Source organism: Protopterus annectens, chromosome 5.part1 (genome assembly GCF_019279795.1).
Source record: "Protopterus annectens isolate FY-2018-M chromosome 5.part1, PAN1.0, whole genome shotgun sequence".
Taxonomy (NCBI): Eukaryota; Metazoa; Chordata; order Ceratodontiformes; family Protopteridae; genus Protopterus; species Protopterus annectens.
The window spans coordinates 69,741,561-69,769,306 of record NC_056736.1 but is presented as its reverse complement, the minus strand read 5'-3'; positions in this window follow the sequence as shown (position 1 = coordinate 69,769,306).

The following is a 27,746-nucleotide window of genomic DNA, read 5'->3' as shown; positions in this document are numbered from 1 at the left end:
GGTAGGGTTTTTCACGTAGTACAGTATTTGGTTGGCTAAGTTGAGTTTGTAATATTTTAGTAGGTTGGGGAATTCTAGCCAATGTAGGGTTTGTAGGGCATGGCAATGGTGGGAATGTGATTTGGCATTGGCAGCGAATCTGGCAATTTTGTTGTAGCAGGTGGAGAGTTTCTTTAATTCAGTTTTATTTAGGTTTGTTAGTGAGGGAGAAGCATATAGCAGTGTGGATAGAAGGTGAGTTCTAGCTATGGTAATATGAGATTCTGAGGTAAGGTACCTTTTGCATCAGTAGAGGGAGCCTAGTTTTTTGGCGACATTAGAGATGGTTGTTGATATGTGTTTATTAAATTTAAGTTGTTGGTCAATGGTAATTCCTAGGAGTTTTGCCTCAGAGACTGGGGTGATTTGGGTGTTGTTGGTGGAGAATATGGAAAAGGGGAGTTCAGTGGGTTTGGTTGGGTGGAACAGCATGAGTTGGGTTTTTTGGGGGTTAAGTATAAGTTGTGAGTTATTGAGCCAGTTCTCAATTTCAGTAAAGGCTAGTTGGGCTTTTTGCTGAAGAAGTTGAATGTTGAGTGTAGAGCATATGAGGGTTGTGTTACCAGCATATTGGACAATATTGGCTTTTGTGGTAGCTAGGTGGAGTTGGTTGGTGAAGATATTAAAGAGAAGTGAGCTGAGGATAGAACCTTGGTGTATGCCTAGGATAACTGGGAATGGGGGAAGATAGGGAGTTTATCCATTTGACAGACTGGTGTTGGTTATCGAGGTAGCTTTTGAACAAGAGCAGAGTGGGGGTGTCAAAGTTAAGGTCAGAGAGACAGGTTAGAATTTTTTTGTGAGATACCGTGTCAAATGCCTTGCATAAATCAAGGAAGTTAGCAGACACCAGTTTACCTTGGGAGTTTATAGTGTTAGTGAATCTGAGTAGGGTGGTAGAGGTATTGTGGGATGAGTGGAAGCCATGTTGGGTTAGGGAGAAAAGGTTATTGGAGAGGAGGTGGTAAAGGATTTGGTGATTTGTGCATCTCTCTAGAATCTTTGATAGGGGTGAAAGAATTGCTATTGGGTGATAGAGAGTTCAGAAGAGGGTCCACCTTTGTGAAGGGGAATAATTAAAGAGGTTTTCCACAAGGTCAGCACTGTATTTTTGGTAATGGATCTGTTAATTAGTAATGAAATAGGATAGGCTATGACGGTGGATATGAGTTGGAAGTATTCGGCAGGGAGGTTGTCGGCGACAAGGGTGGTGGCTTTGAGTTTAGTTAATAATTTTTGTTTATAGGATGTTTGTACTGGCTTGAGTGAGACAGGGGTACAGTTTTGTTGGATTATAGGGGGTTGGGGATGCTGGTGGTGGTAGAGTCATTTATGAGTAAGTATGGAGGATGGGAAGTAGTTGTTAAAGCTGCAGGCAGTATCGAGATTTGTGCCGGGTGTATTGGGGGGGTGTGGTGGATTTACAGGGCTGCAGGATATTATTTACTGTTTCCCAGAATTTCTGAAGTTCCAAGATTCAGATATCCTATATACTAATTTCGATTACAGAAAGAGAAAAAGTCCAAAGACCTCAAAAGATCTTAATAAAACTCCAAATAAAATTCCAGAGGATCCACCATGTGGAGAAAGAGAAGGAAAGGCCAATACAACTCTATAAAATACAATAGGCAAACTTGCTAAGGTGTCAAATGACAAGGAAATTGAAACAATGGACGTTCAAACATCTAAAAGGAAATACTCAGCTGCTGTGATGCCTGAAAAAGAATCTATAATTAAAAAACCAAGAACTGCTAGACTGCAAGAAAATGAAAAAAAAAAATGTCTCCACACCAAAATCGGAACAAGTACCTGGCCTGGAAGACTTGAAATCTGCACTACAGCCCTTACAATTGGCAATCCAAAACTTTTCTGACCAACTATCAGGATTCAGAGACACATTAAACCAAATTGTCTATAGACTGGAGAAAATAGAAGCTAATGTAATGGAAAATTAAATAAAAATAGGCCAACTCCATAAAGATGGGAAAATAACCGCCAAAATTATCCAAGAATTACAACAATAAATTACTGATTTGGAAGCAAAGAGTAGAAGAAACAACATATTAATCAGACGAGTCCCAGAAAAATATGAGCAAGCAAATCTGATAGAGACAATACAAAAAATTCTGGGACAACTTTTAGAAAACCCTGCAGAAGTTAACAATATGGTGATACAATGAGTGCACCACGCTATCTCACCAACATAAGTACAAAACAAACCAAGAAAAATCTATGTAAAGTTATTAAATTACCAGGATATTGCAAAATCATAACAGCAGCAAAAAAAGAAAAAGAGTATCATTTGGAATGGGAATAAATTATAGTTCGCACAAGACTTGCCCATCCAAATAAAACATGGTCAACAGCAGTTCTCACCTTTCGGCACCTACTTAAGCTCCAAAAAGATAAAATTCTAGATGTGCTACCCAAACTATCTGTCATTTCACCACAAAGACATTATATATGTAGTAGATTCAGTGAACGAAGCTAAACTTGCTTTTATTAAAATGTTTAATGAACTACCAGAAACTAACTGACATGTTACAAAAGCACAACAAGCCAATAAAACCAGGACAAGTGAAGTTTATACTTCAATCTAACACATTCATAAAACCAGAACTTGCTAAATATATTACCCATGCACTACCGACTCTCTTCTGTTAGTGAGTATACTTATGGTTGGAGAGTGGTTGAGCCAGGAGTACTCCAGGTGAAACTTGCTCTGAATTACGGACAATACTTAGTGGAACACTTTTTCCCTTTATGCTTCCTGTTTCTCATCCTCCTACTAATTAATGGGTTCACTGACTAGCCAAATAGAGATAAGTAAGTACACGATCATCAGATAATAAGCATAGTGAAGATGGTAATCTGCAGAAATGCATATAGAAATAATGAAAAGGTAAAGGGAGACTGAGATGGAGGCTGGGGATGGGAGTGAAATGAGAGGAATGAGAAAACCAAGCTACAATAGATGCAAAACTGCATGAGAAAGCCAGAAAGAAATGTTACTGTAGATGAATGAATGTGAATTTTTTTTCCTTTAAACTATGGCTTGTGATACTGTTTAAAAACAAAAGTATTCATCTTGCATTTATTTTATGAACACATCATCCTTATTGAGAGTATGACAAGAATGGCTTGAAAGACTTGAAGTTGTGTTGTGACTGTTATAGATGTTCAAAAACTATTAAACTATTTTGCTGCTGCTGTTCTCTTTACAATATGCCTATGTTTAGTTACAGTATTTTATTGCCATAGCTAGCTACGAGAAGGAACTCACTGATCTCTTCCCAGGGTTGAATCTTTTATGTTTTACTAAGTATTGCTGAAGGTTTTCTCGAATTATAGTTGCCGTATCATTGAGGATAAGGTAAAATAGAGGAAAACATGTAACTTATTTGCAGTGCCTACATTGTAATAAGTTTCAATTATGTCTGTTTGAGCCAACAGAAACAATAATTTTTTTCCTATAAAACTATGATACTGTTTAAAAAAAAAAAAAAAGTAAAGTATTTGCATTTATTTATTGAACACATCATCCTTATTATATTGAGAATGACAATGAATTGAGACTGAGAGTTGTTGTTGTGTGACTTTATAGATGAAAAAAAAACTATTAAACTATTTTGCTGGTGCTGTTCTCTTTATGACTTGGATTGTTAGAAAAATAGAGCTTAACTTCTTTATTTTCCCTGGTGGAACCAACTATAGTTTCTTGGTCTATCATATATTTTACTGTGGGTTTTTTGTTTTGTTTTTTTTTGTTTGTTTTTGTTTTTTTGTTTGTTTTTTTTTTTTTCTCTTTCTGAAAGAAATCTTATAAACCAAAATGCTACTTCATCTATATATATGCCTTTTAAACTTTAGTCAAAAGACCAACATGTTTCTTTCTCATGTTGATGAATAATAATGCAATGTATAAAGCGTAAACCTTATGGGAGTGTGTACTTCCACTTGAAATAGGAAAGATTAAAATTCTATGAAAATATAACAGCCCTGAATAACACTCAACTTGCTTGAGTATTAATGTACTGGTGAAATGATGAGTATATTAAACTACACTTGAGATAGTTTTTTATATAATGGAAAACATTCCACAAGGGAATCATATTGTTAAAGAGAAATATATGTATTAATTCTAACAATGCCGTAAACGCTATTCAATGTCACTTTGAATAAATATGTAGCTATAGTTAAATATTCAGACTACTAATAAGACTGAGAGTAATAGACAAATCCAAAGTAAATGGTGTATACATGTTGAAGTTCCTTTTTCTTTTTTTTTTATTTCAGAAAGGAGCCATAGTGCAGACCTAGGTCTGTAGGAAAGGATAGGTTAGCCTTAGAGTACCTAATGTGTATAGTTTATGTTTGTTATATTAAAAATCATTTTAAAAAGTAAAATACAGAGATATTAGGAATTTTAAAAACTATCAACAGCATGTTAAAAACCTCTTTGTTTTAATTTTTATTTTTCTTCCTGGTCAAGTAGGTTAGTGGTTAGGCACAGGGTAAGGGCTGGAAGATTCAAGTGCTATAAATACAAATGCCAAACTTTTTGCCTAAAGAATCTCTTAAACAAACACAAGGGGCTATCTCTAAACCAATTAGATAATAAGAAGAAACAAGGAAATAAGGAAAGTAAATGTGGATAATTGATTCATGGAACATTAAAGGGATACAAGAAATCAAAAAAAAAAAATTATTATTACACTTAATATGTAAATCAAAAGCAGATGCAACTTTCATACAAAAAACCCACATGCTAGCAGAAAACTGGACACAGGACAAAGAAAGAAAATGGACAAAAAATTATTGCATCAGGAAATAAAACCAAGAGTAAAGGGGTGAAAATCATAGTTAAAACCCTATTTAAGGAAACAGTTATACAATATGATTCAGATGTAGATGGAAGGTGGTGTTATTTTACTACTCAAAAACTGATTCTAGATAAACCAACCTTATTTTTGAATGTATATGGTCCATAAGTAAACAACAAGAATTTATTATGATAATATATAATATACTAACCCTTTGTCTAAATCATTATTACATCATTGGGGGGATTAGAATACATTATGTAATCCTATGACAGATAGAACCAGTAGCTGCATGACATATAAAACTCAGGCTACTAAAGCAATTTTAGATCTTAAAATAGATTTTGATTTATTTGACCCATACTGTTTTCAGTCTAGCAACCCATCAATATGTAAATTCACATACTATTCATAATGCCATCAATCATGGTCCAGGATAGATTTCTTTTTAATTTCTGGATTCGTTTTAAGGGTGGATATCCAGTATTATGTAGAACCTAGATTTTTCCCAGATCACTCCAAAATAACATTGAAGTTAAATTGGCCCAACCCTGCTAATTTGAAATTTAAAAATTATAACTGGACATTAAACCCAAAGCTACTTCAGATGAATTATTCCATACAAGATATTAATGACATACTAGATGAACTTGTATACAATATTGCTATATCACAAATCCCTTACGATATTCAGTGGGAAGTAATGAAAGCACAGGTGAGTGGAATTTTGATTAAAAAAAACAGCCTAATATAAAAACTTATATAACAAAAATCTATCTTTAGAGGAACAATTAAAAAACTTCAAAAAATAATTATATCTATTACATGCAGAACAATACTCCTTTACAGAACTGAGATCATTAGCAAAAGGATCTGAATGGATGCAAGTTCTGTCAAAAATATTAGCGAGACTATTAAATATAAATAAAAGTACTCCATCTATATCAGAAATAATATATCGAGGTAATTCTTATTATAAGAATGAAGAAATTATGAAAGTCATTATAGAAATTTATTCCTAACAATATGGTCAGCAAGAACAAACAATTACAGAATGTGAGAAAGATATTTTTCTAAATTTTCTGAAAATAACCCAAATTCAGAAAGATCTGGTAGATACTACTCTTACACAACAGGAAGTTTTACTAGTAATAAAAAAATCTCAAAACAGGTAAAGCCCCTCGACCAGATGGTTACACAGTTGAATTCTATAAAATCTTTGCACAAGAAATATCAAAAATCTTATTGTCAGTATACAATTTTATAATTGATAATATCACACACAGATATCTGAATACCTCAAAAAAATTCTTAATACCAAAAGAAATTCTTTAATTAATTTAGACATTAAAATTCTAGCAGCAGTATTGGTGAATAGATTAAAAAGTATATTATCAAGTAGAATATTATCAGATCAGTCAGGATGTATGCAAAACAGACATGTGAGGGGCAATACCTTAACATTAGACATGATGATTTTGCTGTCAAAGCAGTACAAGTGCCCAATATATACATTAGCTATAGATGCCTGGTAAGGCTTTGGCAGATTAAACCATCACTTTTTATTTTCAGTAATGCATTATTTTGATATACCCCAAAGTTACATAAAAAAATCAGGATTCTATACAAAAACTCCCAAACAATATTAAGCATTAATAAAACAAACTCAATGCCAATAAAAATAAAAAAATGGAACCAAACAATTATGTCCATTATCCCCTTACCATTTTAACTTATATATAAAATCCCTTTTCTTACTTATAATACAAAAAAATATCATTGCATCCCAGAATTATTGAACACTAAAATGGCATTAACAGCCTTTGCACATTATTTAAATATATACTGCTCATTTCCAAATGGTGACCTAAACAAATTCTTAAACTCTATAAAGATGTTTGCAGAAGCCTCTAATTATAAACTAAATCCAACAAAATCTTCGATTTTCACTGTAAACTTCGCAGACCATATAGTCTCCTACTTTACAAGATCAGAAATAAAAATAAACTATTCCCTAAAATACCTGGGGATCTCTTTTCAACAAGATCAAAGGCTTTTTATCCAGAACAATTTACTAAAGCTGATGCCAAATATTGAAAATTATATTGCACGATGGGAAAAGTTAAAACTTGCTTTCCTATCAAAGTAGCAATCATTAAAATGAATATTCTTCCAAGAATATTATTCCTTTTCAATTCATCAAATTTGATAGGGCATTATAATTTCTTTAAAAATCTAAAAATTATTGTAATATTTTAATTGCTAGGATTCTTCATCTGTAACTGTCTGTAATATTTTAATTTGTGGAGCTTTTATCTCCGAGCCTCCACTGAAAATGGACCTACGTCCAGTCGGACATTCCCGGTCAACAAATGTAAATAAATAAATAAATAAAATTTTAGTTAAGTTCAGTTTGGAATCCAAAATCAGTTGAATAAGCTACCAGAAATTGATATATCCAAAAAGAAAATGGCAGACTGGGACTACCAAATCTAAATTTGTACTATGGTATACTTTTCTCAAACAGTATTATTGAAATCTCAGATTATGACCCCCCCCCCAAAAAAAAAAAAATTGGGTTGTGCTATGAATTCACTTGTGATATGAACATGTTACAACTTGTAAATGTAATCCTAAGGCCATCCCTTTTCTTAATAAAGAAGGTTTCAATAATATTAAAATACATAACCTGTTAAAACATAAAATAATGAGACCTCACAAAATAATGGAATCACTAATTTAATAAATACATTCAATATTTTACAACCATTGCACTTAAATTCAAATCTTAGACTAAACAAAAGAATGATAAACTTAAATAACTACCCTCTCATTAATGGGGCAAATATTTAGGATATATTGAGACACAAAAAACAACCTATGGTAAAAATGCATAAAACTCTAAACCTCCCCAAAGGATATATCATACTCCTAAGACAAATTAGAAAACTATGTACTCCATTTATGGGAAAAATCTGACATAAATGAAGATAATATCAGTACATGCCAAAATATATGGAACTTCTTAAATTTCAAGAAAATGATGTTATCAAACTCATATAAATTGATTGTATCCCTAAAACACCAATCTTCTGTTCTATTTTTCAAACTACTGGACAAAACAAAAATCAGAAATTAATGACAAACAAAAAGCCCAATCTTTTAAAACATCACTGAAACTGATCCCATTTAAAAAAAAAAAACTCATGTTTACCCAAGTAATGATTACAAATAATGCTTATCTAACTCCCATAAAGATTAATAGATTTGATGCAAAAATTTCTCCAGTATGTCCTTACTGCCAGTCTCAGGGAGCGGGTTCCATTCAGAAGCTCGAAATACTGAAATCTCGAATTTCAGTATTTTGAGTCCAAGAAACTGAATCCACATAATAGCAAAAGTTTAGAAGCGCAACATTTAAAACCTCGAATACCAGAGGTTTTGAATTTCGCACTTCTAAAGTTCTGCTATGGTCATGTATTCAGGTAAGTGTCTGTGTGTTAAGGGGTTTGAGTAGGGACTGTGATGTGTGTCAGTGTGTTTTGTTGCTGTGATGTGTGTATGCAAAGAGAAAGTAACTTGTGTGGTGGTGTTTTGTGTGTGTTTGTATGTAGTGCAACCTCGGAGTGAGAATATTTAAGTAGGGGGTGTGGGGAGCACAGGGGGCTTGCCCCCCTCCTTTCATGTAGTAGAGTGATTGTGTGTGTTTGTGTGGTGGATGGTGTGCGCGCGTGTGTGTGTGTGTGTGTGTGTGTGTGTGTGTGTGTGTGTGCGTGTGTGCGTGTGTGCGTGTGTGTGTGTGTGTAGTAAAATCGCAAAATTCAAAACTTCCGGTATTCGAGGTTTTGAATTTCGCGGTTTTAAGTTTTCATTGTTTTGTGGATTCCACTTCTTAGGCTCGAGATACTGAAATTCTAGATTTCAGTATTTTGAGCTTCTGAAGTGAATCCCAGGGAGCATACCTAACCCATATCTTTAGGAGTTGTAAATGTACTTATAAGTTGTGGGGCTCCCTAAGAGTTAAATTGGAAAAAATGGGATATGAAAAATCTGCATTGTCACAGGAATTTGCTGTCTTACACATTAATTCTCAGAAGATACCTAAACAAAACCTATTTGCACTAATTACCATTTTTTCCTTAATTAAACTATATATCACTCAAAATTGATTGGATACAACCCAGATATCATGGTCTGGTTTTAAAAGCATGGCAATAAAATACATTTTAACACATGAACTAATAACAAAGAACATAAACAAAAGGGCTTATTTTAAGCAAAGTTGGAGCTTTCTCCTTGATCATATCTTAATATGAAAAGGCAGGGTAGGATTTATCAAAAATTAATTAAACCTAAACAAAGAGCATTAAGTTTTTTTTCTTGTCCTTGTAATTGCTAGATATCAGAGTCCTACTGTTTTATTTTCTCTTTTAAGAATACAGATAGGTATAGTAAAGGAATGAAAAGTTAAATGAAACATATTACTTTAGCACTTGGCTGTATATAATGTATATAGTTTTTGGTTTCTCATATGTTTTATTGTTATTGTTAATCAAACTCTCTGAACAAATGATCTAATTAACATGTTGAAATGAATATTAATGCAAATTATATAAATAGCTTCAAACATTTTTCATTGTATGATATGTAACAATCAAAATTTGAAAAGTAAAATATTGGAAAGAGCTTTATGTTTTTGCCACTTGCTGACAATTTGCCTGTTTGTTTTCTTTTTCCTGTTTAGTAGGTGTATGTTCCTGCATCTGCCATTGTTTGTTTCATTCTGTGGTTTATTCACTTTTTGGGGACGGGTGTTATATATGGTTTATTACAGTGCTTGCATCTTTGTTTGCCCTGGTTTGTTTCTCTGATTCTACTCACTGACTGCATAGTCATATTTATGTTGCTCCATAAGTATACCTATCTGCACCATCCCCCTCCTGATTGTTATGGATATATCTGTTATTGTTATGATATTCCTGTACAGGTATGTTCATTTTCACTTGCTGATTTCTTTTATTTATGTATTGCACTGTAGCTTCTTGACAGATTTATCACACACACTTGCTTCTACTCCTAAAAACTTCCTTAGCCTGCTGCAGATACAGGATTACAATGGCTGTGGAAAATCTTAACTTTTTTTGAAAGTTCTCCTGTGGCTATATTCTGGCATGTGTTGGAATTCAGAACTAAAGAAAGCATGGTGTGTGTGAATTTGTGGTATACATTTCTAAATTAATCTGCCATGATTTTTTGCTTCATTAGCATATACCTTAGGTATTGTTATGTTCATTTGCATATTTGGTGGCAATGTGTATTGCTGTTTCCTGAATCGCAGGTAGCTCAGTCATCTCTGCTTGCCATGCCATGGGTTTAGTATGATGAGCAGGCATTCATGAATCCTGGCCATTGTCTATCAACAGCTAAGCACATTGTAAAGCATGAACCTCAATCAGTTGATTGCCCATTTCTTGAAAAGTTCCATGCTGATACATTACTAATGTTGTTACATATGATACATACCTTTCTTAAGGTAAGATCTCATATCAATCAGAAATATGAAAGAAACAGGTTGCCACAGAATCTAACATTGAACATATTGTCCACAGATAAAAGTGCTCCGATGGCTAAATCCCAGATAAGTCACATGGGAATTCAGTAGTAGCACAGTACTTGTTACGTTCCACATTGCACATATGTTATTGTAGCACAGAAACACACATTTGCTAGAATAACCATTCATACAATGAAAAAAATGAACAGTAAAAGTCACTACATATTCACAGAAATACTGAAACAGGCACTGACAGCTTGGCACCAAAAACAGCTTACAGATGAAGCTTGAATTCATCCATGGACAGCATTTTGCTTAGCCACAGTTAGCAATGTTGGTACTCAGTGTTTTTCCCTAGTCTAATGAAAAAACTCTTCCACACTTGAGAACAAAAAAAAGGTCCTCTCATACATGATGAAAAAGCACCAAAACAAAATAAAATAAGAAGGTGCTCATTTAAAAAATAATCCAACACAAAAAAAAAAATGAATTCTGTTTTTAAAGTGTGGCAAACCACTTGTTACATGTGTAGCAAATTACTTCAAATAGCTTCCTATAGTTTATACGACACATGAAGTGTTGAAAAGCTTCAGCCCTGACTGGTATATACCTACTATTGAATACTAAAGACCGATCAGCATCTGCCAATTTCATCCTTTAACACTTTGTACGCAGAGTAGTTGACCCCTTTTCCCCACTATAGCTGTACATCTGATCTGTTACAATCCTGAGGTTTAAGTAGCACCACAGACCACAGAGCATACAAGGCATTTAAATCTATTTTTTTTTAACCTGTCTCACATAGTATGACTTACATTATACCTCTATCTGCATTACTTTTTTCACTCCAAATTATTCCACCGCTATCACATCTCAGTTTATCCATGATTAGGGAACATTTTATTGGATCACAATGCCCTGAGCCTACTCTACTATAGCCAATTACTTGCCAGAATTCTCATCTGACCTCTAGCTTTCTCATGGATTAGTAAGTGTGTTGCCATAACTGACGTAACCCTAGACCACAACCTTTGACATCCCTCAGTGCCCCTATACTGTAGCAGTTGATAACAAAATCTGCCTCAGACATTTGTTTTCCATATCTGCCAGCCCAATCAGTCCATATATCTTCCACCTTTTCTAACCAAGATGTCACCTGCTCATCAACAGCACTGAGAATGGCAATGCTAAGACTTGCACAAAAGCATATCTGCACACAACTCTCAAACTCTTAGTGTAAGAAATCTGGACAAAACCTGACAAAATGGGGGGCCAAAGGCCCAAAAATAGGGACAAATTTTAAATATTGTTCTTATAAATGTAGAACATTGCTAGAATAACAGGGTTTGTTTTGACATACATTTTTTGAATGATTTGAAGTCTGAAACTCAAATGTATGTCATTATTTAGTGACGTCAGTCCTCAGATCATCCCAGTGGTTTGCCAGAAAACCACAAATTCTTTGAGGAATAGACCAAAAATATAAGGCAAAAATCTGGACATTCTGCAAAAATATGCAAAATTGAAAGGTATGTCTGCATCCTGTTCCTTTGGAGTCTCCTATCTTTATTAGCTGTTGACATATAATGTTCAAACACCAGCATGACTCAACTACTTAACTGCTAACTTCATCTGAATTTCTCTCTGCCAATATGTACCCCACTTTTTTGTTACCTGGTTGAATAGAATATAGTGACAAACATGTATCACCAATGGTGTCAGTTCTGCCCAACAGCATAGGCAGCCAACCTTTCCTTGCATAAAGCAACTGCACCCAAGCATGATCCTTATTAAATACTAGCAAAATTAATATGTAGAAATCAATATTTGCCCTTGTATTTAAGTATAAAGTCGTATGATAAAACAAAACAGCCAGATGCTGTCTGCAGTCTATAATGAAATACAGCTATAAGAACAAGCTTCCTCAATATCTCTAAATATGTGGTTTTGGAGAGGTGAGGAGAGATTAGTTACACTGACATATCAGACCCAGGCACTTGCCTTATTCCATGTTTCTGGGAAGAATGTTCCCCACTCTACTGTATTACCACTGGCAGTATTTAGGTCAGGTGAGATAAAAACAGGAAGTTGAAAAATAGCATGACTTCCTGTCATACAACCCACTAGGAGAAGAGCTAGCATGACATATACTGTCTGTAAGTAGAGATTGATCATGTTGATATACTCTGTAACCTAACTCACCACAATTCTAATCCTTCTAATATTAGTCACTTAACATTTTGCAAGTTATTCCAATAAAGGTCCTGGAGATGGCTATTCTACTGGATAACCCTAGCAAATATTTTATATTTCTTTGAGTACTGGGTTGGGTGCTCAAGTCTGTTACATAATCTGCACAGTACAAGAAAATAGTCAAATATGGACCAGAGGTCAGTAAAGTTGCCAACTCCAGCTTGTATCTGCAGTGTCAACAATCACCAGCACTTTGCTTTTTTACACTTTACTTACAGCTGAGTACGGAAATTATGTCAGCTAGTGTTAGATTAAGTAGATGGTAAATGTCAGTATCAGAGTTGGTGACCTGCCTTGTTTTGTGACTCAGGGAAGTTGTTACCTAGTTTAATAATGGCACCTAAATGCGTAATAGCTGTAATAGTTTCAGAGATGCTTACTGCCTTCCTTGTTTCTTCCATTGTCCAGTCTTGCATATGCTCCCATTTCCACTGCCATTTCCAAGACAGATGACAAGCTATTCCTGGCAGAATCAAGTAGATCATGATAGTACTAGTGTCAAACATTATATATTTCTTGTGCACTAAAAATGTACAGCTCAAACTTTTTGCTTCAAAGAATGCATCCCTCTTTTTCATCCTTCAACATTTACACCAGTGACTTAGAATTCACATCCTCATCTGACTACCATGTTGATGTCCTCTAACTTCCATATTTGTTTTTTTACATCATTCAACTAATCCTTCAGCACATGAATTTGGCACAGCTTCAACTCATGACTTTCAGTTTCCTATGCCTCAGTTGTTTAAGCAATTCACCCTATTTTGTCATACCTCCCTTTTTTCACTTACTTTTCACATCAATTACTTTTATCCTCTATAAGGCTTTAATGCTATCCTATGGCATTCCACTATGCCTACCTACTAAACCATTGCAGATCATCATGATCACATTCTGCATTATGCATCATATCCACAAAACTCATGACAACACCCTACCATTACATAGAAACATAGCCATGATCAGAGATGCACTTTTGCCCAGAATGCACATTATTTTTCTCGGAATGTCTCTTCATTTTTAAGTATGCATTCAGTCTTGCTAGCATTCGTATTCACATTTATAGAAGTAGTCTACTCTCTAAGATACCTTCTTACATATTTTCTAAAAGCCATCTCTACCACCATCAATGATATTTAATTTTATTGAACAACCCATCTTGTTTTACTGAAACAACTTGCATAACTCCAGAGTAATCATTGCGTTGTAATTCCTCCAATCACCACCCTACTTCATACCCATTAAGGTCCATCACACCTAAAGACATCAGCAAGCACCTTATTCATGTCAGTAGTGGAACCACAAAAAATACCCAGAAGTGTCTGCTTCTGCTTGTCGATCAGTTTATGTTTTACACTGGGCAGTGACTTTTCACCCTGTACCATAAAAATGTTCTTGTCTAGTGTCATCTTGATTCCAGAGATAACCATCACTTGTTCCTTTGTGAAAATATACCATGTGACTTCAAAACCCCTTTTTGTTAACTCACTCACTCACTCACTTACCCACTCACTCACTTAATCACTGACTCACTTTTTGACAGCTCAGTTTCACTTCTTGCAACATGACTCCATTTCCCCTTTCTTTCTTTTCACTCTTACCATCACATATTTATTTTGTTTACCTCTGTTTGTTAATTAAGCATACCTCTCAGCTAACATATTTTCACAGAATGTCCAGATTTTTGCCTCATATTTGTGGTCTGTTTCTCATAAAATTTGTGGTTTTCTGGAAAATCACAGAGGACTTGAAGTCACTAAATAATGACACATCTCTGAGTTTTACACTTCACATTGTTTAGAAAATGCATGTTAACACAAATTCTGTTATTCTAGAAACTTTCTATGTTTTAAGAGCGATATTTAAAATCTGTCCTTGTTCTGGTCCTCTGTCACCCAGCTTTTAAGGCTTTGTCCACATTTATTGCACTAAGAATTTGAGACATATGTAACCAGGTGGGTGAGCTGGTTACCTATGACCTGAGTGCATACTTCTCAACTGTGCAGAGTTTTTCAGAATGTCCAGATTTGTGCTTCATATTTTTTTGCTCTGTTTCCCATAAAATGTGTGGCTTGCTGGCAAAAGTTTGAGGACTGAAGTTACTAAAGACGGACATTTGAGTTTCAGACTTCACACCCTTCAGAAAAATGCATATTAATCCAAACTTATTATTCTAGCAATTTTATAAGTTTATAAGAACAATATTCAACATCTGTCCCTGATTTTGAACCATTGTCCACCCAATTATTTTTGGCTTTGTCCAGATTTCTTGTGCTAAGATTTTGAAATGTATGCCTGGGTGCCAAAGCATAAAACACTTTACAGTTATGTAATATGAAATACACTGAAGTACAAAGTTAGAAGCACTTACAAGGGAGTGCAAGTAAGTAACTTAAATGGAAAATATACTTTCAATGTTAAATGTACTGATAATATTAATGATATTAACAACCCAAGTCCAATAGAAAGAACACTAATAATCTAGAAAGTGCACTTGCGCACTATTTACAATATTCTGCATGTCAAGGTGGAATCTGATCCTAATATAACTGAGCAAATGGAAGCACAGCATCATGTGTATGGAATTACACACAGCTTACTAACTGTACAAATATTGGAAAATGGCAGACTTAAGGCATTCTTGTAGTGAGTCAGGACCACAGCATAGAAAAGTTATCAGATTATTAGTAATAATCTGGGAGGAAGCTGCAAGAAGTATAGATGTATTTAATGAGAAACAAATGTAGGACAGTTAGAGGCTGAGGAGGAAAAAGGAATAAAAGAAAGTGGAGACCGTATAACTAAGACAGCTATATAGTAGTTGTGTATTTACTTAGTTGGTGTTATCAGGTTGGTTTATGGAGTGTATTGTTGTGTAGAGTATGTTTTTAACAATGAGTTCCTTCTTAACAAGATGTCTGAGACTACCCACACTCTACTACAGAAAATTAAATCCACATTTTACTAATTTCCACCTCCCTGAGTGCCCTTCTACTTTGAAGTGAGACCACAGTGGCCCTTAGACCCTAAAGCAATTTCAGTATCCACCATGCTGGTGATTGTTCTTTCTTGAAGTCTGCCACCTAAGCAGAGTAGCATCTTAACATTAACATTTGCATAAATAAGAAATGAATTACCTTACCTGCACCTCCATCCATTCTATCCACTTCAAACCATAAACTGACCCCTACTTATCCATCCTTGCAAGCAACTGCAACAGAAAATAACTAGTATCTAGTACCAGCACAACTTAAGTGCCACACTGGACCTCACTCCAAGTCTATACACACTATCCATCTTCAAATTACACTTCCCCATCACAGCAGCACTTAGACAACAACCAGAACTGACATATCCAGTGCTTCTCAAAATGCTATGAAAAAGCTGAAGCACAGGTACCCCATGAATTCCCTGAAGGATCCAGCATTTCTGCCAGCCTCACAATCATAAAAAACAAATTGAGATTCACCTTAGCACCTAACTTTTAAACAGTCTACACTATTACACCAGGAAGTATCCATTCTCATCAGATATATACAGAATTCCATAGCCACAGCAGGCCTAAGGGACATTTACACCATTAATGACTTCCAAACACCCCCTCAGGCAAATACCATCTTATTCCACCTGCACTGACCCAACACCATTACACAGACCTCCTTCCTTTAGACTCATATATACCAAGCATCATAGTTAACCAATATCTAAATAACTTGCTATGACATGAATGCCTACAGATCATTGTCCCAAATAAATATGACAAGTAAGAACTCTACCTGCTCCCATTAACATACAAATTTGTGGCAAAACTGAAAAGGTAACGGATATTTGTACAGAACAATCTAGTGTCACTCTAACATAGAGGCATCAGCAATAACTGATATCAATATTGTTCATATTACCTTTGCGAAGAGATTGTGCCAATATTTTGAAAAAATTGTCAAAAGGGAATGCACAATTAAAAGAAGTGATGCATAATAAGAAACATTGTATTCAAACACAATGTATCCTATCAAACATAATTACATATCCTACCAACCTAGATGAGAGCAATATCCAGGTAAGTTGCACATTAGGTATTGTAGCGATGTTAACTATTAGAGTGAATTGTGTAGAAAATGAATAATATGGTATTAGCTTGCTCACCTGTTAAAGCTAGAAGGATGTAAGGAAAAGTGAGGCATACCTCTCAACGTACAAGTGTTGAAAATAGGAATAAAGGCTCTTAAAATATGAATATCTGAAAAAGAAAACAAAAATATATCCGGACATCTAGTTACCATATTAATTGCATACCAACTAGCATATAATGTCTCCCACTCCAAGTAGGCTTTTGGGATGCTACTCACAAACACAAGTAAAGAGACACAATAATATAAGCATATTTTATATCTTTTTTGTGAAATGACAACAGTGCAGCACAGTCTTCCTTCTATTTGTATCTTTATTCAGATGTTCAGTATGTATTAGTGGTACACAGGATACTATGGCTAGTGATCAATATAAAAGTTACTGGTATTATGAAATAAAATAAAATAATGAAGTTTCCTGTCATTGTGTTTTATTGTATGTAAACTTGACCAGCAGCAGTAGACGTTTGCTGTAGTTGAGTCACATAGACCATTTACTTCAGTCAGGACTACTTAATACAGGCTATCTTCCTTCTTGTAAGTTTTAGCTGCTTTTCCTGAAGCCTGAAGAGCCATAGCTGGCTGCTGTACTGTGAAACACTAACTGCCCTTATTAATTTTAACTGCTGATAATGAATTCAGTGTTTTGACATTTAAAAAGTTTTAACTTTGCAGACCTTACTAAATGTCTACCCTAGTTCACTATTTGAATGCGGCATACTAAAGAATGCTGATATGAGTCATTTAAAGACAACCATTTCTTCCACTATAAGAGTTTAAAGGGCTATTGACCAATATATCTGGGAACATACATATGGTTTAGAGTTCTGCAGCTGTTATGGCCACTCTTAGATATTGACTTGGTAAATGACAAATTTATTTCTAGACTGGGTCCAGTCTACCCACACTGGATTTGCAGAACCCAAGACAAGTCAGCTGCAATTTGAACGAAGGATCCAAAAAACTGCCAGTATTTTGCAGCATGAAGTCTGTGAGGGGTACTTTTTTCAGAAGGCTGCAACATAACCCTGCTCTAAGACTAAAGGACTATCCCTGAGTGATGAATAAGGACAACAGGCAAACAATTCCAGCCTCTCCAATAAGAAGTAAAAGCTACTTGCTGTCCTATACCAGAGTACCTTGGGAAGTAATAAACTTTCTTACCTTCTAACCCTGCTCTAAGACTAAAGGACCATCCCTGAGTGATGAATAAGGACAACAGGCAAACAATTCCAGCCTCTCCAATAAGAAGTAAAAGCTACTTGCTGTGCTATACCAGAGCCCTGTACTTTGGGAAGCAATAAACTTTCTTACCTTCTAAACTTGCTCTAAGACTAAAGGACCATCTCTAAGTGACGAATAAGGACAACAGGCAAACAATTCCAGCCTCTCCAATAAGAAGTAAAAGCTACTTGCTGTCCTATACCAGAGCCCTGTACCTTGGGAAGCAATAAACTTTCTTACCTTATAACCCTGCTCTAAGACTAAAGGACCATCCCTGAGTGATGAATAAGGACAACAGGCAAACAATTCCAGCCTCTCCATTAAGAAGTAAAAGCTACTTGCTGTGCTATACCAGAGCCCTGTACCTTGGGAAGCAATAAACTTTCTTACCTTCTAAACTTGCTCTAAGACTAAAGGATCATCTCTAAGTGACGAATAAGGACAACAGGCAAACAATTCCAGCCTCTCCAATAAGAAGTAAAAGCTACTTGCTGTCCTATACCAGAGCCCTGTACCTTGGGAAGCAATAAACTTTCTTACCTTATAACCCTGCTCTAAGACTAAAGGACAATCCCTGAGTGACGAATAAAGACAACAGGCAAACAATTCCAGCCTCTCCATTAAGAAGTAAAAGCTACTTGCTGTCCTATACCAGAGCCCTGTACCTTGGGAAGCAATAAAGTACGTGTTTCCCCCACTAAGTAGTAAAGCTGATACTTTCTCAAAAATATTTTTTTTCCAATATGTATTAAAAGTCTGCTACCTAGCCAGGTTACCCAGCAGCCATACCCCACCTTAGCCCTGCATAACTCATTCTTTTGGCCTTGCTTATCCACCTATAACTGTAAAGTGCCCCTCCTCTCCCTCTATAAGAGCTATCTCTGATCTCGGTCTCTCCCTCTCCCCAGCATAGCTCCTACACACTTCTTTTTTCCTTCCAGGCTAGCTCCCTCTACTAGTCCTGCTTTATACTTTCACCCTTCTTTGTCTCCCTGCAACTATTTCCCAAGTACAGCTCTGTTGTACTAAACTGCCTATATACCTTGTAGTCTACTTGCTGCAATCCTCCACTTTCTGCCCTTTGCTACCCTTCTTCTTCACCACTTCAGATTGTCTCACCCTACACTCACCCTTACTTACCAGTAAGGTGAACTGCAGTAGCCTGCTGCTCACTGATTGTTCTCTCAGACTCTCTCCTCCTTACCTGTCTGAACCCTGCAGCTGTTCCTCTTACTCTCTGCCTCTCGTTCTTGATACTTTTTCCACCCCTCCACTGCCTCTGTTTTTCTTTTTCCCTCCTCCTTCTCATTACACAATAATTAGTTACTCCTACTAGAATCTTGATCATCTATTCTAGCCTTCTTTGGCCCTCCTCTACTCCACCTGCCTGCACTTAGTTCCCCCTCCCCTTCCCTCATCACTTCCTCCACAAGTCTATTTATACCCAAAGCCCTGCGAGGCGCCATCTTTACTACTGGAATTACCCCTCTGGCTGCTGTGTGTTCTTCCTGGCCATAGCGTCTCTTTCTTTCTAAAATGTAAGTGTGTTCATTGCTGTTTTTGTACTGAAAGCAAACTGTAATATGTCGAGTGATTGCTGTATTCCTACCTAGCCTGCTAAAACACAATTAAGTTGTTAGGGCGATTTTATATTATCGTGGGTTGTTACTTCTTCAACTGTTTTAAATTTCTTCTTTATGCTTTCCGACATTTATTTTTTGTTTGCAAAGCTGACATTGCCTAGTTGTAACTTACTAAATATTAGATCAGCCTGATAATTTATGATGAGTGACTAAGAGTTCTGTATGCACTATACAACTTGCCTTAGTTTCTATATGTAAATGTGATTTTCAACTGCGCTTACCACATGGAGTTGATGCATGTTACTCCACTCCTGTTACACAGCACTATGGTAAACCTTGGTCTTTCACTTTCACTTTAGAGGGATACTCGCAGTACTTCTTGTCCATCAGTAGCTCGCTCAGCTACTAAGTCGATACTAGCCTTTAATAACTTAATTTAACCAGTCTAAGGCGGTCTGGGTTAATTTTCCTGGAAAAAGATCAATATTACTTGTATGCGCCTGAATATTTGTTTTACATTTTTTCTTTATGCTTTCCTCCTGATTATTTTGTTTTCATTTCTTGCTATCCTCTTCCCATCCAGATGAGCGGACTTGCTTTTGACTTGCACCATTTTCTTAACTGTTACTTCTCTATAGCCTGAGGGAGTCTGTGCCTCCAATTTGCCAGTGACACATTAGTTCGGTCTGGTGAAATTGTTGGTGTAAACGCATCTCAGTGCAAAACACTTCCAACACACTTTTTTAACCAGCGCATCTTAAACAGCCCTCTAACTATCTCTTATTCAACCTAATTATGCACTGAAAAGCGTATATCTGCGGCTAATATAAAATCAGTGCCATACACTAATTTAAAATCAGTGCTGTACAGCTAATATAAAATCAGTGCTGTACACTCCAATGCTTAAGTGGTGACTTAGCTGGAGAACCCGGAACCCTCTCAGTTACACTTACCATCAATAGGATGGCGTTCCACAATTTAAGGCAGATCTAGCAGGGTCTGCATACTAGCTACTAATAGCGTTGGGTGAGGACTGAGCTTGCACCTAGCCTCCCTTCTCAACTCACTTTTTCCTACTGCAGTGTCCTCTGAATTAGCGTGGATAGTATAGCTTATTTTTCCCTGTTTAGATATCATACCTTAGGAGCCATCTTGGGTAAAGTGAGTTTTTGCTTTCATGTATTTCTATTTTGTCTGCATAACTGCTCTACTGAATTATATGCATTCTTGAAAATAGCCTATTACAGTCCTTACATGCCATAGCCTACTGCATAGACTATTGTGTTTCTGCCTGTTTCCTATACTGCACATGTTAACAATATATGTGAACTAGCCTGTTACCTAAATTACAAGTGTTAAATGTTAGTCTAACAACTTAATTGCTGCACTGCTATGTCAACTAGAAGGCTGTTGTTCCAAAATGAATGCTGTGCTGCATATTTGTATTGTCTGAAATGCCTATATCTTGTATCCAAATTAACCTGGTTTCTCCCTACTCTATTTCTTTTCTCTCCAACCCTCCCAGCTTTCTTACCTTCTAACCCTGCTCTAAGACTAAAGGACCATCCCTGAGTGACAAATAAGGACAACAGGCAAACAATTCCAGCCTCTCCAATAAGAAGTAAAAGCTACTTGCTGTTCCATACGAGAGCCCTGAACCTTGGGAAGCAATAAAGTATGTGTTTCCCCCACTAAGTAGTAAAGCTGATACTTTCTCAAAATATTTTTTTTCCAATATGTATTAAAAGTCTGCTACCTAACCAGGTTACCCAGCAGCCATACCCCTCCTTAGCCCTGCATAACTCGTTCTCTTGGCCTTGCTTATCCACCTATAACTGTAAAGTGCCCCTCCTCTCCCTCTATAAGAGCTATCTCTGATCTCAGTCTCTCCCTCATCCCAGCATAGCTTCTACACACTTCTTTTTTCCTTCCAGGCTAGCTCCCTCTACTAGTCCTGCTTTATACTTTCACCCTTCTTTGTCTCCCTGCAACTATTTCCCAAGTACAGCTCTGTTGTACTAAACTGCCTATATACCTCGTATTCTACTTGCTGCAATTCTCTACTTTCTGCCCTTTGCTACCCCTCTTCTTCACCACTTCAGATTATCTCACCCTACACTCACCCTTACTTACCAGTAAGGTGAACTGCAGTAGCCTGCTGCTCACTGATTGTTCTCACAGACTCTCTCCTCCTTACCTGTCTGAACCTGCTCCATTCGCCCTGCGGGCTCACTCCACTCCCCTACCCTGCCCCCAAATTCCAGCCACCCCCAGCACTCCTACATGTATTCCTCCATCTCTCCTCCCACTTATTCCAATTATCCAATAGCTCTTCTTCCTGCCTTACAACTGCTCTTAATCCACCCACTCTAATTTACCTAACTTCAGCTTCTACTATTCACTCCTCCTACCCAATCTCCTCCCTCTCCTCTCATACACCTCCTCTATCACCTCTTTCTCAATATTCCTATTACCTACATCCCTTACTACTATATTCCTGCCTCCTTCATATAACTTCAGACAAACCACTTCTCTCTCCAATATCATTCTTCATCTTCAAATATACTCTACTTCAACTGACATTCCTATTTCACCTCCCCCTTTGCATAATCATGGTTTCCTCAATCCTCCAGCAACTCATAGTTCCTTGCTTCCACCTTCTCTTTCTGATTCCTTCATGCTATATCAGCTCATACTCTTCCTTTGCTTATCCAATTCCACCTACAAAAATAATATCCACTGAAAACTCCCTTCACCCTAACTCTTTCTCTCACTTCCATTCTATCTCCTCTTATCTTATCCCGCCCAATCAACTCTACCTGCTCCATTATAAAATCTTCTCCACTACTGCCTGTACATTTATACACAAAATAACCTTACATCCAACTAAACTCTCAATCTGTAAACCTAAATCTCTTAAATCTTTTCTTTTTAACAACATATTCTTAGCTGGAGATATCCCCCCAACCCTGGCCCCATTAATTTCGCTAACAATAATTACCCAACCCCATTCTCTCCCCTCCCAAACACATTGAAAATCTTCACCTTGAACTCCCAAAGTCTTAATAACAAAGTCCACCTTTTCCAGGCTTGGTTAACCCATAACCAACCAGATATCTTAGCCATTTCTGAGACTTGGCTTAAACCCCATATCTCTGATTCAGAGATACTTCCCCCTGGATGCCATATTATTAGAAACGACCGACCTATAAAAAAAGGTGGTGGCTCTGCCATAGTTTACTCTAAATCATTAACTGTAATTCCCCTCCAAATTCCAGTTCCTCAATTCAAAAATACTGAACTTACAGCTGGACTACTGAAACTAAATACACACAAAAATATCTGTATTATTGCCCTATATATCGCCCCTGGGAACAATATCCCTATCCTCAAAGACATTCTCCAATGGGCATCTACTAAAGTTAACTATCAAACATACATTTTAGGTGATGTAAATACTGACTGGAACAAAATTAACTCTCTCTCTCTCCTTCCCAAGCCATCAACCTTTGCAACTTCACTCAAACAATACACCAAATAACCCGACCCAACAAAACTAACCCCCCTGGATCCTCTATTGACTGGATCCTAGTCCAATCCAAATAAAATCACCAATTCTGGAACAATTCCGGACACTATTAGTGACCACCTCACAGCCTTTATTCATTGCGCTACCAACTCTTCTCCTCACCAACACCAATACATCCTAACTCGTAATCTTAGTAACTTTAACCCTACAACCGTCTCAAACCTATTCAAACAAATGAACTGGCAAGACCTTAAAACTCTCCCTCTTGATGCTGCTATCAACCACTTCAACTCTGTTTTCTTAGATACGCTTAACTCTCTTGCCCCTATCAGAAATAAAAGGGTAAAAATAAATACTGCTCCTTGGCTATCTAAACTTACTAAACAAATTATGCATCAAAGGGACAAACTATGAAAGCTGTTCCAAAACAGTAAACTTCCCAACACCTTGCTCCAATATAAGCAACTACTTAACCAAGTAAAACAACTAATTACCAAGGACAAAAAATCCTATTACACCAACCTGCAGTCTAACAATAACAACACCCCAAGAAATTCTAGAATTCAATAAACTCTCTCCTTAATCCCGGCTCCAAAAATAATCCCTGCCCTGACCCAAGTAAATCTGACCTAGAACTATGCTCCGAATGTAACTCTTTCTTCAAACAAATAATATCTGACCTAACCAAGACCTTCCCTAGCAATAACCCATCTGTTCCCCTATCTTCCCCCTCCAATTCCTCCAATAACCCTCCCCTCAGGTTCGAGTTCAAACCTGTCTCAACTAACTTTATAAAAAGACTTCTGTCTAAACTTAAACCCTGCTCTAATGCCCCTGACAACATTCCCTTCACTTTCCTAAAATGTGCCACAGATAGGATAGCACTCCCAATCAGCATCATTATTAATAGATCCATTAATGAATCTTACATCCCCAAACTTTGGCATTCAGCTTACATCCTTCCTCTTCACAAAGGAGGCAAGAACACCAGCATCACAAATTTTCGCCCTATTACTCTACTCTCACCAATCTCCAAAATCTTAGAAAAGTGTATCCACTTCCAATTTATGCCTTTTCTAACCCAAAACCATCTTCTTACACCAACTCAACATGGCTTTCGCTCTGGCCATAGCACTACTACTGCTCTACTTTCCTTCATAGAAACTATCAATCAAGCCCGAGATTCAGGTCACCTGGTCTCAACTGTTTTGCTTGATCTCTCAAAAGCTTTCGATACTGTTTCCCATAAACACCTTCTCCTTCATCTATCAAACCTGCATCTCTCATCTAACTCTCTATCCTGGTTCTCTAGCTACTTATCAGATAGATGAGACCTATCTCCTCCTTCCTACCTACACCAACAGGTGTACCACAGGGATCCATCCTCGGACCCATGCGTTTTAATATTTTTATTAATAACTTTCACTCTGCTATCCCCAATACCAAAATTATTCAAATTCAACCTTAGTCTGCTCTGCCTCAAACATCAATGAACTGCTTCTCAAAACCCAAGCTGCCTTCTCAACCACTGAAAACTGGATGCACCAAAACCACCTCTCCCTTAATGCTAACAAATCCAAAATTCTCCTCTTCTCCACCAGAAAGTCTTACTCCTATGACAAAGACACTTGCAAAGTCCATAGTAACTCCAACTCCACTATTGAAGAGGTTCCCTCTGCCAAACTTCTCGGTGTTATAGTCGATGAATTCCTAAAGTTCGACATACACATTCAACAAAATATTAAGAAAATTCACCAAAAACTAGGCATGCTATATAGGAATAATCGCTTTCTTTCTTACTCCACCAGGCACACTTTGGCCACTGCCTACCTTTTGCCCTCATTACTATATGGAGCTCCTCTCCTTACCAACTTGTCATCCTCTATCACCTCCAAACTAAAAAGCTGCGACAATAAAATCTCTAAATTTGCCTCCAATTGTAAAAATTCTACCCATCATTGCCTTTCCCTTCAATCCCTAAATTGGCTAGAACTACCAAACTACCTAAACTATCTGCAGCTCACCACAGCGCACAAACTTGTATTTCAGCCATCTAACTGTCCTGCCCTATCTAACATCCTTCCACCCTATATCCCCAATAGAACTCTCAGATCCGAACATCAAAACCTGATTGCTATCAATAAACCTAAAAGTCCAGCTGGCCAACTTCTCTTCTCCTTCACTATTGGCAAGACTTGGAACTCGCTCCCTTCCTCTTTAAGAATAATATCAAACTCTGAAAATTTCAAAACTCAGCTTTTCAAACATCTGTCCACTAAGTGGAAATGCTGCTGTCTTCACCCTACTTAAAACTATACAAGAATACACTGTTATCCTACCTAGAATGTAAAAAGGTGAGGCAGTGCATATAGTCTACCCCACCTAAAAATTATTCAAGAACACATTGATATCCCACTTGGAATGTACCCTTCCTATCAAAATGTCCTACAATTATTTATCTTTGAACCGCCTTGTGTAAATACTGTAAATAGATTTTCTTAACTCTCTTCTCTATGTGCTTATATAATGCATTTTCTCAAATTACTCTATAAAAATAGCTTTATAAATGTATAGCCTTTTTAGAATGTGCTTATATAATACATTTTCTCAAATTACTCTATAAGGACAGCTTTATAATTGTATAACCTTTTTAGAATAACCTTAGTGAAGTTGTATTTGACTATTTTGTAATAATGAATGTTCCTATTGTACAAACTGGTCACCTCAATGAATCACTTATATTTTTTCATATTTTGTAATTTGTATTTGTATTTTTGGAGCTTTTCTCCCTGGGCCTCCACTGAAAACGGGTCCCCAAGGCCCAGTGGACCTCCCCAGTAATCAAACTGGAAATAAATAAATAAAATGCTGTCACTTTCTCAAAAATGATGGGCTGAATTACAATACCAGCAATGTCATCAGCATATTCATCCAAATACATTGCAGCATCAGGCCCAACATTAGTCTGCGACATAGAACTATCTGTACTCACAAGAACAGATTTACTGCTGACACAGCCTCTGTAAATTGTTTTGCCTACAGATGGCTTCAGTAACCTGCTTGCATACATTTTGCAGGGGTTTCATGATATCAGTGAACAAACTTAGCACTGATTGTGTCTGCTCTGTAGCTGTACATTGAACCTAAGGAGAGATACCACAGCACATTGCAGAAAAAAGAAGGCCATTTTTATCTTATAAGTCTTCAGCCTATCTGTGATAAAGTCTACTCTTGTGAATGAAGGCCCATATGGCTGAAATATGACAAAAGTGACAGTCACAGGTCCAGCATTCTTTTTATAACTTTAGAAAAACACAGCCAATGAAGATACAAATGACAGATAACTTTGCAAGTGTCTCAGTGGCATGTGTAAATCCATCATTTACTTCTAATAACTAGTCCTGCCCCCACTCTCTATGTAGCTTACCGTAAAATCCTTAAAAACCTTCCTTATATCACTAGTCCTTACAACTGTCTCCCATGGTTCCCTTTTTATTCTTCTAATTGAAACCTTTCTCCTCTATTTTTATAACAGCCTTACAAATGATTAAGTTTCAGTCTCCCCTCTTGCTCACCAAACATCTCCTGTTCTTACCACTCAGTTTCCAGTTTTGTCTCTACCATATCCTTCAGATCCCACTGTAAGTCTGTAATCTTCACTTCTCTCTCTCTCTCTCTCTCTCTCTCTCACTCTATTTCTACCCATGGTTAACTCCCTCCCTCTGAAATTTACACAACTCTTTTTTTCTACTGACTTGTGATCTCCCTTAAAGGCTATTAAACCCTGTTATTCTGTCTTCCCACAAGGCCTTAAACCCATTCTACATATACAGACTTTAATTATATGCAAAAACAGTTGCTTAATAGGCCCTAAACTTTATAAGCATGAATGAAGCATCTTGGATATTGTGGTATAGCATGCCTCTCAACCTGTAGACATTGAAAATAGGTACAAAGACCCTTGCAAAGTAGGTGCATCCAGCCCTAAATCTGGGCATCTAATTCATATAAAATTCTAATATAAAGTACCACATAACTCATCCCACAGCTGGAAGGATGTGGGATACGACTCAGAAGCACACATTTAATAAACAGAGAGTGCCAAAAGTGAAAGAAAAATATAAGCACATTATCAAGTAGTTAGTGTAAAATCTCTACATTTTAATGAACTATATTGCAACATTCTACCATGTAAGGTTTTATTTTATTTTTGTTTCTGAAAAGGGGAGATGTAAGATGTGTGCCCTCTTTCTTTTAATTACTAATGCCAGTAGTATGTTAGTCAGGTAGTGTAGTTTTCTATGTACTAAGCAGCTTCAAAAATCAGGTGTGATGAGACATTCAGAAATTTGTGTGAAAGGGTAAATCAAGCTAGAAAATTGGGAAATAATACATGAAATAAGTATATCATATGCAAGTCTAAATCAGGCATGAAAACTGGAATGCTCTTCCAAAATAGTGATAGGTGAGATTCCTGTGGAGTAGATTTATGCTGTTTTATGTAGCCTATAAAACATGCTTAGGTACAACAAAGGACTTTATTCTAAACAGCAAAAAAATGCTAACACCTGGTCCCTCTTCTGGAAACTATGCATCTTTTTCTAGTGCAAC